The sequence below is a fragment of the Neltuma alba genome, unplaced genomic scaffold (assembly GCF_004799145.2).
Source record: "Neltuma alba isolate B1F8T4 unplaced genomic scaffold, ASM479914v2 tig00011228_pilon, whole genome shotgun sequence".
Lineage (NCBI taxonomy): Eukaryota > Viridiplantae > Streptophyta > Magnoliopsida > Fabales > Fabaceae > Neltuma > Neltuma alba.
This window is the reverse complement of record NW_021635950.1, coordinates 55,972-67,973: the sequence shown is the minus strand read 5'-3', so window position 1 is coordinate 67,973 and position 12,002 is coordinate 55,972. Positions and strand designations below refer to the sequence as shown.

The 12,002-nt window shown below is 34.5% G+C and overlaps 1 pseudogene; it reads right to left on the bottom strand.

Moving 5' to 3' along the window:
- Positions 1–6: 6 nt before the first annotated feature.
- Positions 7–6,012, bottom strand: LOC114762597 (homeobox-leucine zipper protein ANTHOCYANINLESS 2-like; annotated as a pseudogene).
- Positions 6,013–12,002: the final 5,990 nt, after the last annotated feature.

The window sequence follows — 12,002 nt, the reverse complement described above, 5'->3', positions numbered from 1 at the left end:
CACGACGGGTCGGTCCATGTCTCTTGCAGAATTACCATATTGCTCTCGTTAGGATTCACCGCCTGCAACCCGCCAACACGTAATAACTTCATTATAAATTACACAACCATTTTTTCTCATTTTCAATTTTAATTTTAACTAAAACCAAAACAAATACAAACAAACTTTATCCAAACATGTTTAAAGAAACCTAAAAGGGTTTAAGAAATTAAAAAAAATAAAGCACGGATGACGAAAAGTGCTATTTTTAACCAAGATAGAAAATATAGATCCGAACTACTGAAGAGTAACAAATTTTAATAACTTATTTTTAATAACAAACTCTAATGTAAAACACTGTTGGATTTACACTAAGTTCCTCCTCACATGATCTTAAACACCCAAAAAACAAGAGAAAAAGGAAATCTGTTCCGATTAACTGGATTAATTAACCAACATTCAACTATAAACATTTTTCTTCTGTCCAGAAATAAATAAATAAATAGAGCCCTTGGGATTCAAGAAGAGGATGAGATTCACCTTCACATATTATTCAATAATACTACTTCCGGTCCTAATTATAAGAGCTAGTTGACTAATTTGAAAAGATTAAGAAAGAAGTTAGTTAGTTATTTGTAATAAATAGATATTGTCTTTCTAAAAATATCCTTACTAATCAAGTGTATTGGTTAGAACTACTATTATTAGAATGACTAACTTGAAAAAAATGCATAAATATGATAACAAAGTGGATTAGGTCTTATATTAAAACTAAAATAAAAATCAAACAAAGTCTTATATTAAAGACCGGAAGTAGTATTACCCCCCAATTTCATTCTCATAAACTACTTTCCAAAATTTTATGTTCAAACCTAAGTCAATATGAGGACAAAAAAAAAACACACCCTCTTTGTCAAATAAAAAATTCACACACACAATCTCCCAATATGCTCAAAGAAAACTAAAAAGGGTTAAGAAAGAAAAAATAAGCACAGATTAAAAGAGTAATCATTATTTTTAACTGCAAAATAAATATGGATCCAAGCTATCGAAAAATAATTTAAACTTTATAGACTGGGTGTGTTAGCTGAAAATAGAGAATAATTTTATATAAATTTGAATAATATAAAACCCATGCTTGGATTTGCACTAAATTCCTTCTCCCCATGATTTTAACCCAAAAACCAAAAAAGAAAAAGGAAATCCGTTCCAACTAATTGGATTAATTAATCAAGATTGAACCATAAACACTTTTCTTGGTCCAAAAATAAATAAGTATGTTGACTAAGAGAAACCCTTGGGATTCAAGTAGACGATAAGATTCATCTTCATTTATTATTCAATAATATTGTTACACGTGTACAATTAATTTTTCTACTCAAAATTACTTTTTTATTCCATTTCATTCTCTTACACCACTTTCCAAGATTTTAAGTTCAAACCTAGGTCAATATGTGGACAAACAGCGCAATAAAAGACTCGGCTCCGCTCATAAGAAAGTCAACATGCAAAGAAAACAGCAGAAAAAAACAGAACTTACGCTGGCACGAAGGAGAGACACACAATTTCCAGAACCTTGACCTTTGGCAATATGGACCATCTCCTGCATTGGTCCCCCATTCGACAAAATGTCCCACTCACTTCTCAGCTGTTCATCACGCAGGAAATTGAACAGACTCTCCCGGGACACCGGAATCCAAACGGAAGTCGCGGCGCTCAGCACAATCCCCGGAGGCTCGCCGGGTCGTCCACATTCTTCCGGGTCATCACTTTCACATCATCACCAAGTGTGCCAATGTGAAGGCTGTCCCACTTGCGTGCCGATGATAAACAAACCCCAGAACAGAAGTTATTGGTCATGCGCTGTGCCAGCTTCAACAAACTTCTCCGACCAGCTTGGCTTAATGCTGCTAAAATATGTTGTTGCCATTGTCAACAAGGGTAAAAGGACATCGTCGTAGAAGCAGAAATTTAAGGAAACATTGTATTACATATGTTGTTACCTGTATGATCCTCATTGGGTATAGAAGATGACATGAGGATTGCCAAGCATTCACATTGCCTTTGAAGGGTGGCAATCCACCTATGAGCACCGAAGCCAAAGCCGGAATTCACCGCTGGCCGGTAGAGTTGGTGAACAACGCTTTCATCATACTGTGTATGCTCAACCCATGTAACCTGCAACAGTACAACTTGTATCCGGTCATTGTTTTATCTTAGATACAGACAAAACAATATGGTCACATTTGGTGTAATAACAAATTATTCTTTTTCTATGGCACTGAAAAAGAAAATAAAATATATATACACAATATCTATAATATCTTTGTCATTCTTATTCAACAATAAATATCACTTGTTGCTTCTACCTTTTGATTCAGCAAATATAAGATGCATTCTCATCTTCAAAGTCACCTTTTCATCTAATTTTCCTTTCTATTCCATTCCATTAATATTATATGGCATCGAATCGACTCGATTCTAGTCAGAATTTCATAAGTGGCAAGGATCTGATTTGGAAATCGAGGATGTCATATCATGTCTAAAGCTAATTCAGGTTTAAACTGCTAATGAAAGAGAACTGCTCATCTTTTCGCCACGAAAGCATGACACGACAAAGTTACCTGACATGAGAATATGATACCCAGCGACAAACTTTCATTTTTCTTAACTAACTCGTACCTATAGAAGATCATGCACATGATAGGAGTTATTGATGTTAGATACTTTAGTGAGACAAAATTTCGACCAAATGTTGAGATGGTTAATCTTAATTCAAATTATACAAATAGAAAGCAGTACTAGTTGAAAAATCATCACTAATAATCAAGGTAATATATTAAATCCATATGGAATCACATTATTCACAAAGCTTGAATAGCATGGCTCCTCTCAGGCTCGGTGCAACTAAACTTTTATGCTTCCTATATTTCTTTACATATTTCAACGGTTTAAATGTTAAAAAAAAAAAAAAAAAAGGTTTGTAATCTTCAAGAAATATTATCTCTTGCATAGAAAAAATATATACTTCATCTATAAGGATAAATTGCTGCAATGAAAGACATGGTATTAGAAGGCAAAAAATGATTACCTAAATCCACGCTTAACTACATAGGAAACCGAAGCCACTAAACCCTAGCCTCACCACATATTAATACCCCAACTTAGAACCCGGCTGAGAAATCATAATGTTAAGTCAAAACCAAAGCAGACGTCAAAAACTGATTTAAAAATAATATATATATATTCATTCCAAACAAAGTTCACAGGATAATTATTAAAAATCTTGATTTGAGAATCTTCCAACGGCACAGATTGCAATAAAAGTGTCACCTGGCACTATTACACTCTATTATAATTCAAGGGTGCTGAATCCAGGTCATTGTGACCTTGCCCACAGTGAAAATTGGTAAGATAACATAGAAGAGTTAGGTATAGAAGCATCTAATATATTTTTTTATAATAGAAAGATTGAAGAACCCAACATTTTTTTAACTTCTATGCACTGATAAACCCTATAAGATGCTGAGACAGAAATAAGGATTCATGAATACAGACAGAAAGCAACCCAAACTTCGAAATTACAAATTATAGCATAACAATTTAACTAAGGGCTCATCTTTTTCAACAGGATACCAATAAGTCAGCCCCTTGGGTAAAGATCCATAATAATATATCTAAAATACATGTAAATCTGAGTATTATAACTGCAGCCAATCAGTTATGTCAATTGGACATATAAGCAAGGATGCATGCATAGCATATGAAGAAATAAAGTATTTAAAAAATGGAATTAAGAGCGTTGGTTACCTTTGAGTAACCATTGGGCATATCTTGCACAACACAGCCTGAAGGAAGCCTCCTACAGCTCACGAACGGGTGGCCATTGATTGAACTATGGCCCATCTCAACCGAAACATCAACCACAGCCCACACACCTTCTGTATGCTGCTTGCAGAACCGGAGAAATCTCAATTGACGCACAGGGACAAGCGGCGAAAGCAATTGAACCTCAGCATGCATCTAACAAGGAAATATTTTCCTATCAGTTCCAGCCATATATGGCTAAGTTCAGAAATCATAGGGCTGAGAAAAAAACATACCACTTGCAAAGCACCATTTCTGGTTCCACCCATACCATTGGATATTACATCAACGGTTGCACCTCTAGCTATCAAGGAGGGAAACATCTCCGCCCACCGGTTCTATTGACACAAGTGATTGATTAACATGATATATCCAACAAACTTTAAAATTTCTAGACCAAATCAAATTGTTCTACCAGATGACTAGTATCAAGTATGCAATACAGTACAGCTCAACCAGAGGTAATTAGCAAAAAACAAATTCACTAATTAAAGCTTAAATTCAATCAATTTATTTAGTAAAGGTTAGATTTGCCATACCGCATCCATCAATGTCTCCATGAGGGCTAGACTGTTTATGATGACTATCCCAGTTTCCCTTGTAGCTTCAGTTATAAAACCAGCCGGTTTTGGGCCAATACAAGGAGAAATTAACCTGTCATACTCCTCGTGGTCCAGTATCTCTTTCTCACCACCCAAACACTTAATCCAGAGAGGGCTATCTGCCCGAGCCATCTTCATTAATTCCTCCATAGCAGACAGTGCAAGATCAATGAGCATAGACCTATCCGCCTGAATTTCGCCACCCATCATTCCCATGTGAGATCTGATCCGAGGCATCACTGAAGGTGTGCCCAGAATGCCTTCCCCTAGATCAAGCCCCATTGGCAGGGAAGAACCTAGAGCACTTGAACCGCCAATTTCGCTCCTTCCTATAGCAAGTTCAAGACCAGAATTTGAACCCAGAACAGCAGTGGGGCTGGCCAAGGACGAGAGTGGCCTACCCAGGAACTTGTTCGCCAAGGAACATATTCGATTCAATTCATCCTTAAGCCGAGCATTTTCAATTCTGAGATGGTGGTCCTCAAATGAAATTTGGCCAGGAATCGCTGGGCCACCACATCTATTACACATCGGGTTGGACATGGCTTCCTTTATCATACTATTCTCAGCTCGGAGTTTCTCATTCTCTTGTCTGAGAATCATATTCTCATGGCGTTCTATTTGAGTCTAATTCAAGAAGAAGCAAGTCCCTATCAGTACACTACACTAATCTGCAAATCCTATCAACGTGAGACAAATAACAAAGCTATATATCCAACATAGTCCAATTACCTTCATTTGTGTTCTTCTATTTTGAAACCAGAACTTGATCTGTTTATTCTCCAAGCCCAGCCTCTTACTAAGTTCTGTCCTCTGCTTCTCATCAGGATGAGGACACTCCTTGAAGAATCTAAAACAATGTGAAAAACCCATCATTCTTCTAAATATGGCACATAAAAATCACCAACTTGTGAATATAAAATTGCGGAAAATTCATGAAGGCATACGCTTCAAGCTCTTGAATTTGATGAGGAGTGTGTCTGTGATATTTCTTTCTTCTCTGAGGCTGATCATCGCCGGCGTCCTGATCATCACCGGAAACTCCTTCGAAATTATCACTCCCAGACCGACTCTCATATTCATCATCCCTCATCCTACCCATCAAATTATGATCAAATTCCCCAATAAGACCCATATCACCATGGCCCTCCATTTTCTGTTGCTGCAGAATCAAATCATCAGAAACAACAGCAATATTGAACAACAAAAAGAACAAATCTAATCTTTTTTTTGTTTGTTTTAACTTTATAACGAGATATATATAGAGAGAGGGAGGAAGGGAGGGAGATCAATCTGATGAAGCATACAGCTGAAATAGAGGGAGAATGCAGAGTTGGCTCAACAATTGAACCACTGGGGATATAGAGATTGTGTGGAGAAATATCAGCCACAACTCTTGCACTCCCACAGCTGTAGTTTCTACTATTGCTCCTAACTAAACCGTCAAACCCCATTAAAAAAATATAAACAAAAAAGGGAAAAAAACGAAAGGAAAAGAAAAACGGAAGGACCCTTTGTCTCCCCGAAGCTTGGCATATAAATCTAAGTATTTTCTCTCCGACCGCTTCTCCTCCTCCTCTTCTTCTTCTTCTTCTTCTTCTGGGTTTGTTTCGAAATTGTCCCTATAATTGCTTTGACCTCGAAACCAGATTTCGAAAATTTAAAAAGTGACTAATGGGGTTTCTTTTCCTTCCTCACAAGTAAAGACACAACCAAAAAGGCGCTCGCTTGTCAACGCCATGCATATCTCCGAATTAACTCTATCTCACCCAGGAAGAAGACAAGAGACGAAGCCCCATATTTCTGATCCTTTGTAGTTTGTTCACACCAGCCTCTCAACTTCGTGAAAGCTAAACAGCGAGAGAGGAAAAAATGGAATTATAAAGAAGAAAAAGAACCCATAAACTTCTTTTCTTTTTCTTTTGGGTTGTGAAAGTATACGAGCACAATTGACCTATACCTTGTCCGTATTGAAGACGTCGAGAGAGAAGGAATATATAAAATCTGAGAGGGAAAAAAAAAACAAAGATTGGGATATATAGTTTATATTAGGACTTGCAATATCCCTCTGTTCACACTCCCCTACCTTGACTTTTCAAGGGAATCATATCAAATCTAAGCAAAAATACGAGACCCTTGAGATGAGAGAGGACCATTCTCTTTCTCTCTCTTCACTGATGATACAAGTGAGAAATGGAGAAAAGGTGGATGGAATAGAAACCAAACCAGGTACGGAGAAAACGATACCTTTAATTTGACAGCGATCACTGTAAAAGGCCTAAGGCTAAAAGGCCCAAATCGTCTCTTTGGTTGCGAACACAAGAAAAGTTGCACTTTCTCTCTCCCTCTCTCTGAAATCTGTGGATGCGAAAAAGACACAGAAAAGTTGAAGTTATAAATTATAATACACAAAAAGGTGTTGGTTGGAAGACAATGGTTAAAAAATAGCGGAGCTGACTAGCAACGCGACGAGTCCGACTAACCAGAAAGTCAATGTCTTTCTGCCTTCTTTTGATATTATTATTTTAAAATAATCAAAATCCTCTGCCTGCTTGCACTGCGATATTTTATTAGTACAATATAAGGGCTTGGCACACGTGGAATTTCAAAAATAAAACTTTGGAGTAGTATTGATGGAGAAAACAGCAACCAACATCCTTATGTTATTTTTCATATGCATTCAATACTATAATCTTGTTTATATTACATCCAGTGGAATAATATTATTCACACCCTGATTTTACATTTATAATGAATTTAACACTATAAACCATAAACAACATTGGGGTGTTAAATATAACTAAATCCTATCATTAGAGGTGTTGCATGTTTCACAAGAATAACATTAAGCTGCTGAACACATCACAAATAATATGAGAATGTTATATGCATCTAAAAACAGTCCAAATAGCACCACATGCTACTTTATATTTATTTATTTACTTTTGCCATCACCTTTTAGTGTTATTTGTAACTAGCAAAAGATTGTGTTAGCATGCGTTTATAATATTTATATTATACTCCCTTAGTCTTAAATATAGGAGCTGATTAAGAACTTAATTTTAATTCTAAATACAAGATTTATTTCATTTTATTTTTTATATTTATTATTTTTTAAAACTAATATAAATTAATATTACATAGCTAGGATATTTTGAAAAAATCATGTTATATTTATTATAATTAAATAATTTATTAGCTTATTTTATTTATTTAAATTAGTTAGTAATTTTTATATTAAATATCGGAGGAGCAATTTATTTTAGAATAAAAAATCTAAAAAAATAATAATACATATTATTCACACGTTATAAATAAGCATGGGACGAATCTAATTATATGTGCATATAACTTACATAAATAATGTATTTTTTTTTTCTTTCTTTTAGTAATATTCTTTATCGTCCAACATATAATTAATCTCTTTTAAAATGTAGAAAATAAAAGGTAAATTCTTTTTAGATGAATTTGTTCTGTACAAAGGTAGAAATCTTATAAACCTTTACATATATGCAAGGTCACGATTACACTTAGGCTAGTCAATTATAGCTAAACCCTCACATGGATTAGTAATTCATAAGTATTTATAAATACCTTTATATAAATTAAAATAAAACTCTGCTGACATGTTTACTTCTTATTTTATATGATAATCTTGCCTAAGGCCTTCATATTTTGAAACTCATGCAGTGATGCGAAGTTTTTTTTTTTTTTTGTAGGAGCGAAAATGGAGGTTGGTCCCCCACTCCCAGCTCGTCACAAACAATTTAATGGATTCATTTATGAGCATTTATGAAAATTCACCAAGTCGGGGATGAAATATTAAAAGGGGCAAATTATATCATGTACCAAGTTTGGTCACAACAGAATGAGTGTGTTCTTTTAGTTTACATGTATTATTCTGTTGGCAAAAAAAATAATTTGGAAAAATTAAATAAATTTATGTATATTTTTTAAATTAATTTGCTTACTTATAAACTGATGTATAATTAAATAGTATATAAGTATTTCAGAGAGATCATATAATGTATATTATAATTAAATAGTTTATTTAGATTTCTTAATATCCTCAAATTATTAATTGGATCTTATATAAAAAATCATAGCTAGTATATTATTATTATTATTATTTGTTTATAAAACGATAACTTTTTTTTAACTTGTTTATGAAGGATATTATTGGTCATCTATAAATTTATCTTCTTGCATTTGTTTTATTTCATTTTGGTTATACTACCTCCGGTCCTTAATATAAAACCATGTTTGATTTTTATTTTGGTCCTAAATATAAGACTCCAATCCACTTTGTCTCTCATATTTATTCAATTTTTTTCAAGATAGTCCTTCTAATAATTATAGTTCTAGTTAATACACTTGATTAGCAAGGATATTTTAGGAAAGACAACACCTATTTAGGACAAATAACTAACTCAATTTACTTCTTTAATTTCTTCAAATTAGTCAACTGTTTCTTATAATTAGGATTGAAAGTAGTATATTGGGCTCGCTGGAGAGGGGTTCGATTGGTGCTATTTTCGATGATGTCGGTATTCAAAAATGAGATGTCGATGGATGGGGGGAAAAAGAGAGAGAGAGAGATGCGGATAACCGAATAATTTTTTTTTGTTTTTTGGGGAGCAAAGAGTAACCGAATGATAATTACATGTTGAAAAATAGGCAAGTACGAGTAATTGGGTTTCAAGGGGATGGGCTCCAGAATATTCCTTCACGCGTTTTTCAGCTTCTTCGTTGGGAAGATACTGGTGTCAACGTGCTTTGACCGCAATTATGGACCGAGATATTCAAATTTGTCCGGCCCCGACCATCCTATCCTGATGCCCTCTCCTAATTCCAGTCATTTTGGATGAATCCAATCTAAGAAAACTGGGGTGAGATGGTAAAAGATTGGGACAAATTTGGAATGGGACAGCAAATGACTCTTCTTGTCCTAATTATGTTAGTTTTTTTTTAAAATATATACTCTTCCGATCATGTACAAAGATTTTATATTTAGAACCGGAAGAGTAGTATATTATTTGCAGATTATTACTGTTTTATCAGTCAAGTTAATGGTACATCTGAAATGCCTGCTGGGAAAACTCGACTTTGGGATGCCTTTGGAAGCTTCAACCAAAGAATGAGACTATCATGTTACTAAAAGAATGGAGTTATAGATTAAGTATTAATAATGCTGCGTCTTCTTCTTCTTCTTTTTGGCCGCTTCCAACCTTGCTATTAATAGTGCAAAATTACCAAAACCATATTTGCAAGTATTATATGTTTGAATATTAAATTGCTATAGTGCTACTGATGTCAGTTTTTAAGTAAAACCAAATTAATCAAAAAATCAAACAGAGTCAATTTCAAACACCGTGCTAAAACCAGTCAATCAAATTAACCGAAATATTTTGGTTCGATTAGTTAGTTGTATGTGAAAAATAATATTAGATTAAAAACATAATAAAACAATAATTACAGCCGTTAATTAATAATATTTCATTATTCAAGATGATTTATTATAATAATATCTATTAAATATAAATATATTTGAATGCATTGTTCAAGCTCACATAAACCCACATATATATTTATCATAACAATATCTATTAAATGTAAATATATTACAAATGTATTTCAGTTTTAACCAAATTAAACACTAAAAACCAAATTGTCAAAAGACAAGAACTGGATATTTTGCCGAAAATCTGAAGTAACCAAACCCAAAAGTCAAAATTAAATTTGGTTTGATTTGATTTTTGGTTAAGGTCTGGTTTTACTCACTCCTACTTGAAAGATGAGTGTGTATATTTTTGGCAACAAAAAAAGAAAGATGAATATATTTTTAGAATCAAAAGAGCGTTGGGGAAGGAAAAAGGATAAACATATAATCTAACAATGTATATTTGAAGCCTTTTGATTAAGATTTTGGGATGCTAAATTATGCTTTTCCCTCCTTTGGACCTGGGGATGCTGTCTTGATGCTCTGAAGCTCATAATTGATCACCACATCAAGATTATTTTGATTTTTGAATAGCTCAAAGTTAATGGACACATGAGGTCAAGAAATTAGTCATCAAGTTGCATCAGGAGCTTAATATTAAATCGAGTCGTTGGATCAAAGTATAATCTGACTAAATTTTGACTCTGCTTTATGTTACTTATTTGCTTTAATTAAAACGGTGCAGTAGTCTTGACTTTCCGGGGCAGGTAGGTCGTGAATGCTGAGAATTCCCTTAAAATCTGCTCAACCGTGAAGCCATGAACGAATGAATGAACGAAATTGTTGGAGGAGACGAAATGAGGTAACTTACTTATGAGAGGAAAGAAATGAGGAAGCTTACAACCGTGAAGGAGAAGAGAGTTCCCATAGTCAAAGCGAGCGTTCACATTTGTGTCCGTAGTTGATGTGTCATTTTAGAGTGAAAACGGTGTCTTGTTACGCCCAAGAGGAGAGAAGAGAAGAAGCCAAACGCTGTGTATCAACACATGTCACCGTGGCCATGGATCCACGAAGCTGCTGGCACTATATGTATGCATTTATTGTCATTAAGCAAAGAGGTAAACCATTAGCACAGTACCAAATCCAGATCCGTGCCTTCTGGGGTATGTTGCATTTTGACCTTTACTCTGGAGGGCACAACACGACAGAACGACCCTTGGGCTTTTTCCCCATACAATATGCATATTCAATTACTACCTCTGATGTTATTAAGAGAATAAAAGCTAGTACTTGATGAGATCTCAAGTTATTTTCTCTCTAATATTTATTATTATTTTTTAAAATTATTTCTATTGATTGTATTACCTCCAGTCCTAATTATGAAACATAGTTTGTAGATTACAAATAAGATCTTATAATTAGGATTGGAGGTAATATATGTTAAGAGAATTGGTATCAAGGTTAGTTAAATGCAAGTGGTTTGATAGGATATTTCAAATAAACCAATACGCATTTTTAATATATAATTTGATGCAAATGATTTAATAGGGTATTTCAAATAATTCAATACACAGTGTTACCGTGTAATTAATTTAACTAATCTTTTAATCTATCTAAATTAATTAAGTTGATTTTATATTAAGAACAAAAGGTGATAAGATGGTGCTTATTGGCCCAAAAACAATTGGGTATCACTCTTTTGGGTTATCTTGGGAAAATTGGTCTCATCCACCCAAAGCCTGGGTTGGTGTGTTGGGCTCTACGAGTTCACCCCCATTGTCTGGCTTTCTCCCCTTCCTTGTTTTTTCCTCCTCCTCTTGAATTCATTAAGCCGAGCAAACTATCTCCGATCTGCAGTCAGGGAGCAAGCATCACGATCAAGCAATTTCCTCAGTACAGGGGGCGGTCTCTAGACCCAATCAAATGGGCATGACCTTTCCAATGTAGCTTTTGCAATTCGATCGACAGCTACATTAGCCTCTATAGGAATCAAAGTGCAGGCATGGTTTGGTTCCTAATCAATTTCCTTGATTCTTGGATATCATCAAGGACAGTAACACATCTCCAATCAAGGAGCTCTCTTTGATTATTAATGCAATTGATGAGGATCTAAT